This window comes from Haematobia irritans, chromosome 2 (genome assembly GCF_050003625.1).
Source record: "Haematobia irritans isolate KBUSLIRL chromosome 2, ASM5000362v1, whole genome shotgun sequence".
Taxonomy (NCBI): Eukaryota; Metazoa; Arthropoda; class Insecta; order Diptera; family Muscidae; genus Haematobia; species Haematobia irritans.
Genome location: NC_134398.1, coordinates 169,313,091 through 169,321,444, shown reverse-complemented (window position 1 = coordinate 169,321,444; position 8,354 = coordinate 169,313,091). Strand labels below are relative to the sequence as shown.

At 37.1% G+C, this 8,354-nt stretch overlaps 1 long non-coding RNA gene across 1 annotated transcript; it reads right to left on the bottom strand.

The window, feature by feature from the left end:
- Positions 1 to 5,876: 5,876 nt before the first annotated feature.
- LOC142224360 (uncharacterized) lies at positions 5,877 to 7,085 on the bottom strand. The gene is made up of 2 exons (XR_012719127.1): positions 6,500 to 7,085; positions 5,877 to 6,438 (listed from the first exon to the last, which is right to left on the bottom strand). It is a non-coding gene; the product is annotated as an uncharacterized LOC142224360 (long non-coding RNA).
- Between the last annotated feature and the right edge of the window lie 1,269 nt (positions 7,086 to 8,354).

The window sequence follows — 8,354 nt, the reverse complement described above, 5'->3', positions numbered from 1 at the left end:
ACTAGTTGTGGTGACAGAATTGTATTTTGCGTTTTTTCTGGTAGTGAATTCGGTCGAAACGAAAACAAAATGATACGTACTCGATAATGAAAGTAAACCTTTTTTGATGGGAATAATATAAGGTTTTTATTCGGGCTAAGTAAACATTATTAAATTAAATTGAATTAAATTCAATGGGAATGTCGTAATGTTTTTTGATTGGATATTGGTTAAATCGGATTTTTGACGTAATGTAGATATTTTTACTATGGATGTACAATCTTTATACCCTGTCCCACACTGTGGAACAAGGTAATATAGGACGAGATAGACATATGGTGTCTTTCACAATATTGCTCAGGGCCGGCCCCTCAGTCGTTCTAGCCAAGTCCGTCTGTCTGTGAACACATTTTTGTAATCAAAGTCTATGTCACAATTTTATACCAATCGACTTAAAATTTGGCAAAGGATGTATTTTGGGTCAGAATAGAACCCTATTCATTTTGGTTGAAATCGGTTTAGATTTAGATGTAATTGCCATATATATCTTTCATCCGAAATGCACTTATGTGTCCCCAGAAGTCAGAGTTTTGCCCTGATTTGCTTTAAATTTTGCACAAGGAGTGCAGTTGATAGTGTCGTAAAGTGTGCAGAATTTGCTTGAAACGGTTGAGATTTAGATATAGCTCCCATACACGGACGAAAAAGACTGTTTTTAATATGTTTCGATGTAAAAATTATATGTTTGGAACTCAAATTTTTTAACAAAATATTTTTAAGTGCAAGCATATAATGTTCATAAACTAGCATAACATGTTTGGGTCATATAGTTCATATGTTAGAACATATTATGTTTGGAACATAAAATGTTTGTAACTATAATATGCTTAGATGTAAACATATATTAATTTAGGAATTGCCTATAAACATATATGTGTTTAGAAAGAGAGACTTAGAGAGTATGCTGCAAGTAAAATAATGGAAGTAACCAATTGGCGCCTTACAAATATATCCAAACAAAGAAAATTTCATTCAAATTTTTTCTACCAGTGTATGCCTTAAGGTGAAACATAATATGTTTGAAAAATACTAACAATATTTAGTTTGGACCAATCCTGAAAATATATATGCTTGAAGCATAATATGTTTGGGGTATATGTTACAGAAGCATTCCTTTTTTTTTTTTTGAGGGTGTATAAAGGGTGATACGGTCAAAATTTGGTCAAGGTAAAACGCGTGTAAATCGGTGAAATCGTTTATTTAAAAAATCAAATTAAATTTCTTTTTCAAGTTCAATTAGTATAAAATTCAGGAAAAATATTCAGTTAGGCTTTCGCTTTTCCAAATCCGAATTGCCGGGCCTCACGCTTGACACCTGCCATCAGATTTTGTACAGCCACCTTGTCCACCTTCTTCGCCGCAGAAAGCCAGTTTGCCTTGAACTGCTGCTCGTCCTAAGCAGTTTTTTGGTCTTCTTTAGGTTCCGCTTGACAATAGCCCATTATTTCTCAATTGGGCGGAGCTCTGGCGTGTTGGGTGGGTTCTTGTCCTTGGGAACCACCTGCACGTTGTTGGCGGCGTACCACTCTATGGCCTTTTTACCGTAATGGCAAGATGCCAAATCCGGCCAAAACAGTACGGAACAACCGTGTTTCTTCAGGAAAGGCAGCAGACGTCTATTCAAACACTCGTTCACGTAAATTTCTTGGTTGACAGTCCCGGAAGCTATGAAAATGCTGCTTTTCAAGCCACAGGTACAGATGGCTTGCCAAACCAGATATTTCTTTGCGAACTTTTACAGTTTTATGTGCTTGCAAATATCTGCTACCTTTCCCCTTCCTTTTGCCGTATAAAACTCCTGTCCAGGAAGCTGCTTGTAGTCGGCTTTGACGTAGGTTTCGTCGTCCATTACCACACAGTCAAACTTCGTCAGCATCGTCGTGTACAGCCTCCGGGATCGCGCTTTGGCCGTCGTACTTTGTTTATCATCGCGATTTGGAGTCACTACCTTCTTGTAAGTCGATAGTCCGGCTCGTTTTTTTGGCTCGATGCACGGTTGTAGACGATACACCCAGCTTATTTGCGGCATCTCGGAAAGAGAGAGGTTAAGGTTTCGCTTGAAACTACCGGCAACTCTCTTTGTCGTCTCAGCGGCTTCCGGTTTTCGATTTCCCCCTATCCAGACTTCCTGGCTGTCGACAAACGTTCCCCAAATACTTTAATTATATTTGTAACGGTTGATTTGGCAACTTTTAGCGATTTTGCCAGCATTGCATGCGAGTAGCTCGGATTTTCGCGATGCACGAGCAAAATTTTGATACGCTGCTCTTCTTGCTTGGACGGCATTTTGACAACTGAAGAGTGAATTCCAAAATCAAAATAGGAGCAACATTCTACACACACACACCTTCAAAATGAGGGGTGTTCAGGTTTTTTAAATGCAAAATTGAAAGAAATACGTCAAGTTTATATTGACCAAATTTTGACCGTATCACCCTTTATATCTTTCGCCCGATTTTCACTTATATTGTCCCAGAAGTCAGTGTTTTACATGAATGGTTTTAAATTTTGTACAGGGAGTAGAATTAACGTTCTCGATATAACAGGTTGGCTTATAAGTCCCCGGTCTGACACATAGATGGCGTCGCTAGTATTAAATGCATATTATTTTTATATAGTACCAACCTTCAAATGATTCGTGTCAAAATTTGACATCTGTAAGTCAACTAGTTTGTGAGATAGAGCGTCTTTTGTGAAGCAACTTTTGTTATTGTGAAAAAAATGGAAAAACAGGAATTTCGTGTTTTGATAAAATACTGTTTTCTGAAGGGAAAAAATACGGTGGAAGCAAAAACTTGGATTGATAATAAGTTTCCGTACTCTGCCCCAGGGAAATCAACAATAATTGATTGGTATGCAAAATTCAAGCATGGTGAAATGAGCACGGAGGACGGTGAACGTAGTGGACGCCCGAAAGAGGTGGTTACCGACGACAACATCAAAAAAATCCACAAAATGATTTTGAATGACCGTAAAATGAAGTTGATCGAGATAGCAGAGGCCTTAAAGATATCAAAGGAACGTGTTGGTCATATCATTCATCAATATTTGGATATGCGGAAGCTCTGTGCAAAATGGGTGCCGCGCGAGCCCACATTTGACCAAAAACAACAACGTGTTGATGATTCTGAGCGGTGTTTTCAGCTGTTAACTCGCAATACACCCGAGTTTTTCCATCGATATGTGACAATGGATGAAACATGGCTCCATCACTACACTCCTGAGTCCAATCGATAGTCGGCTGAGTGGACAGCGACCGGTGAACCGTCTCCGAAGCGTGAAAAGACTCAAAAGTCCACTGGCAAAGGAATGGCCTCTGTTTTTTGGGATGCGCATGGAATAATTTTTATCGATTATCTTGAGAAGGGAAAAACCATCAACGGTGACTATTATATGGCGTTATTGGAGCATTTGAAGGTCGAAATCGCGGCCCCATATGAAGAAGAAAAAAGTGTTGTTCCACCAGGACAACGCACCGTACCACAAGTCATTGAGAACGATGGCAAAAATTCATGAATCGGGCTTCGAATTGGTTCCCCACCCACCGTATGTTATTCTCCAGATCTGGCCCCAGCGACTTTTTCTTGTTCTCAGACCTCAAAAAGATGCTCGCAGGGAAAAAATTTGGCTGCAATGAAGAGATGATCGCCGAAACTGAGGCCTATTTTGAGGCAAAACCGAAGGAGTACTACCAAAATGGTATCAAAAAATTGGAAGGTCGTTATCATCGTTGTATCGCTCTTGAAGGGAACTATGTTGAATAATAAAAACGAATTTTGACAAAAAAAATGTGTTTTTCTTTGTTAGACCGGGGACTTATCAGCCAACCATTAATATTTTCAATAAACTAAAAATTAAATTACCGCAACCCACTCTACCTGTCCATATCAATCATCTACCAATTTTCTTGGATACTCAACATCGACACACGACACTTATGGCTTGTTATTTTAATATGCAATGAAAAGGCATGTAAAAAGGCTACCAATCATATCTTATTTTATCCTTATTTTAAATTGCTCTCAAAATGATACCTTACGGCAATATGAAATACTTGAGAAACCATGATGTCCCATCATGCCAACGATAAGACTCCGTCATTCGTATTCATGGCCAATGCGAACTGTGTATTTTCCTTACATTCTCTTTAATTCCTTTTAACGGTCATTACTGCATTTCATTTCATTCGACTGTCATCTTTTCATTGTCGCCTTTGTCATTTGCTCATTGAACATTTGTCTTTGGTGCTGTCGTCGTTTTTTGCTTTGTTTCCTTGTTTAAAAATTTGTCCTGAATGTACAAACTATTTCAACAGATATTAATGTGTCTTTCCGTTTCCCGTTTCGTATAAAAGATATCTGCACGCATATACGCACACGCCCACTTAAAGAAAACGCTTGCCCCGGTATAGAACGGCTGTTCTTGAGGATTAATGCAAAGCATGAAGGACAGAGAACTCATTTAAAACGCCAAAGGCGGATAAGAACAAGGATATGATATGATTGCATTGTCCTTGGTTTTATTGTTGCTGATGGAAGAAGAGGAAATTTGTATAAAATTTTATTTTAATCTTAATTATCATCTTTACAAGTGACTCCAATATTGGGCCGCTGTGTGCCTCATCTGCTGCTGTTGCTGGTGCTGGTTCCAGACACCACTGTGCACACAGAAATAACTCAAATAAAACTCTTTAAGGCATAACTCTGTCCAAGCAAACAAAAAAAAAACAACATAACCTTAAGAAAAGGATTAATATTGCTTCTCCAGTGTTTGTTTTTTGCACTCTACTCTCTTCTTTGTGTCTTTCTTTTAAATCAATCCTTAAATAAGACAAAACTTTTTAGAGTATTAAGAAATCTTATATGGGATTCAGTTTGTTTAAAAAATTATGAAGACTTTTACAAATATTCAAATAAATCAAAGTAGAAGGAAGAAAAAGTCAAATAAACTAAAGGACAAAGGATACATCTTTCGGAACAAGAATGAAAGCAAATTATGAGGTTTTTATGGATAGCGTAAGGAGAACGTAAATCTTTATTTTTTGAAAAGTGTATAAATGGAGTTAATTAACTATATTCATGTACTTGTTTCAGATAAGGAGTATGGATAAATGTATGCAACCGCCCAGCAAAAAATTTAGAAGTTCTTTTAAAGGCACAACTATAAAAGCACTTCCGAAAAAAAATTCAAAAATTATTTATTTGTCAAAATATCTTAATTCACATCCACAACACTGGATTCGCATCGCACCTTAAGAAGTGATGCAAATTCAGTGCAACGGCTGTTGAAATGGTGCAAAATTGACGTAGAAGCGATGAATTTAACATGGGCTTGTCATAGGACGGATGCTACGACAAGCCCATGTTAAATTCATCGCTTCTACGTCAATTTTGCACCACTTCCGGATCCAAAAAGAACAGTTTCACTACTTTTTTGGGAATGCTTTTTTTGCTGGGCATATTAGCTCCAAATTTCCCAGCAAACAAATTTGGAAGTTCTTCTTAAAGCACAACTTTAAAACCACTTCCAAAAATGTCCTCCCAAAGATATTCTTTATTTGAACTGCACACACACAGAAAACAAATTTGTTGTGCCAACCAATTTTTTTGCCAACCGATTTATTTGGTCCCATCTACCATCAGAATATAACCGACAATATTTGTTAGAGCAACCAATTCTTGTCTGGCACAACAATACATAAATTGTTTGGATAACTAAAATTTGAGCACATTAACACTCTAATTGGTAATCCCAACCAATAAAATTTCATTCGTTTGTTAAAACAACTAATTATTTTTTCGGACAACCTTATGAAATTAAGAAACCATCCTTTGAAGTAAGTTTAATTTATATTTAATTTTATTACATATTAATATTTTTTGTATTGATTATTGAGCTAATAAAAATCGTCATCTGTAGAACATTTTTGAACTGGAAAAGAAACTTCACAAAATAGCTAGTTGCGATGTTTGCAAACCAATCTGCATAATTTTCAGGCCCATGGAGGTCCTCGGCCTATAAAAATTCCTCTAAACCTGTTATCTCCGATTTCATAAATCTTATTGGTGGACAGTTCTCAAAATATTTTGCTTTTAAAGCCTGAAAGAAAAAAATACCTAACGAAATTTTTGTGCTAATATCCAATTTGGCATGATCGTGGTGTGATGGCAAAATTTGTCTAAAAGTACGCGCCTTACATGATTACATATACCATTCGGTTTGAGTCGCAGAAGTAAAGCCAATGTATCCGAAACACCTACAGAGCTTAGAACTGAATGGAAATGTTTCAGTTGCGGTACTTATAATTACGGGATCGATTTTCAGCGTGACTCTGAACTCAGGCATGCATCATGAAATGTTGTCGTTACATCGGAAGTCGTCACATTTGTTGAGATATCCCTAGAGGGAAGAAGGTAAAGAGTGAGGAGTATTAATTTAATTTGATGTTTAAGTTACTTACCTCTTAAGAATACAGCTACCCAATTTAAAAATATACAAAAAATCTCTCAGGCTTGGCCACTCTGAAAACCGGCACCTACCAAACGTGGACGGTTTTCTAACTGGACACCTGCCAAATGTGGACAAAATGTATAACTCACAGCAATCCTTTATGGACAGAATGTTCTCTAAATTTTAGTAAACGTCATCAAAATATTGAATTGAAATTTAAAGAATTTAAAGTTGATAATTAATTAGGCAAAACACAATATATTTGTTGTTATATATGTATATGTAGCCCATAGCAACCAATTCCCTTTATAACTATCAAATCTGTTAACACAACCAACTTAGTTGTTAAACAGACCTTCAGTTGGGCATGGAAGCATATTGGCAAAAGAAGTCAGTTAGCACAACGGGGTGCAATAAATTGAAATGGTTGCTTACTTCAATATATAAATAACGACCAATACTTGGTCGTGTGTACCAACTTTCGGTCACACCGCTATTATATTGGTTATATAAACTATCTAACAAAAGAAATAACTAACAATTATTCCACACAATTAAAAATTGTGAGTCTCCACTATCAAATTGTTGTCGTAATCGAATTCCAACCAATCATTTCTCTGGGTGCAGGAAGTTCATTTGAGTCAATTTTGTATAACTCGCTTTTTTCATATTTTTGGTGGGAAAATTAAAATTTGATTGTTTCAAATGGGTTAAAAACAGATTAAAAATTAAAAAAATAGTGCAAATTATTTAAATTTTGAAGAAAAAATGCTAAACCATTTCTCGAAAAATTGCGAATTTTTTAAAATAACATATTTGATGTTAAACGTTCCAGATAAGCGTTATAATGCATTAAAATTCATAAAAAAAAAAATAAAATTATTTATTCGTCAAAATGTCACAAAATTTCTTTATTCACATCCAAATCACTGGATTCGCATCACACCTTAAGAAGTGATGCAAATTCAGTGCAACGGCTGTTTAAATGGTAGACATTCGTCCTATGACAAGCCCGTGTTAAAATAATCGCTTCTGCGCCAATTTTGCATCACTTCCGGATCCAAAAAGAACATTTTCACCACTTTTTGGCGACGCTTTTTTTGCTGGGATTAGCATGAGGCATATACGTGGGTAGCCTTTTTTGTAGAAATATATTTGTTCATTTACAAATTTAAAATTCTAACAATTTGCAAAACCTTCTTCAACCAACTTCCATGGAAGTTAAAAAGTTAACAGGCACAGGTTCAAATGGCCGCAGGGTGAAATTTTTGTACCCTGCGCCACACTGTGGAACAGGGTATTATAAGTTAGTGCATATGTTTGCAACACCCAGAAGGAGAAGAGATAGACACATGGTGTCTTTGGCAAAAATGCTCAGGGTGGGCTCCTGAGTCAATATAGCCATGTCCGTCTGTCCGTGGACACATTTTTGTAATCAAAGTCTAGGTCGCAGTTTTAGTCCAATCGACTTCAAATTTGGCACCAGTATGTGTTTTGGCTCGGGAGCCACCGTGGTGCAATGGTTAGCATGCCCGCCTTGCACACACAAGGTCGTGGGTTCGATTCCTGTTTCGACCGAACACCAACAAGTTTTTCGGCGGTAGATTATCCCACCTCAGTAATGCTGGTGACATTTCTGAGGGTTTCAAAGCTTCTCTAAGTGGTTTCACTGCAATGTGGAACACCGTTCGGACTCGGCTACAAAAAGGAGGTCCCTTGTCATTGAGCTTAACATGGAATCGGGCAGCACTCAGTGATAAGAGAGAAGTTCACCACTGTGGATTGAATAGTCTAAGTGAGCCTGATACATCGGGCTAACACCTAACCTAACCTAACCTGTGTTTTGGCTCAGAATAGAACCCTAT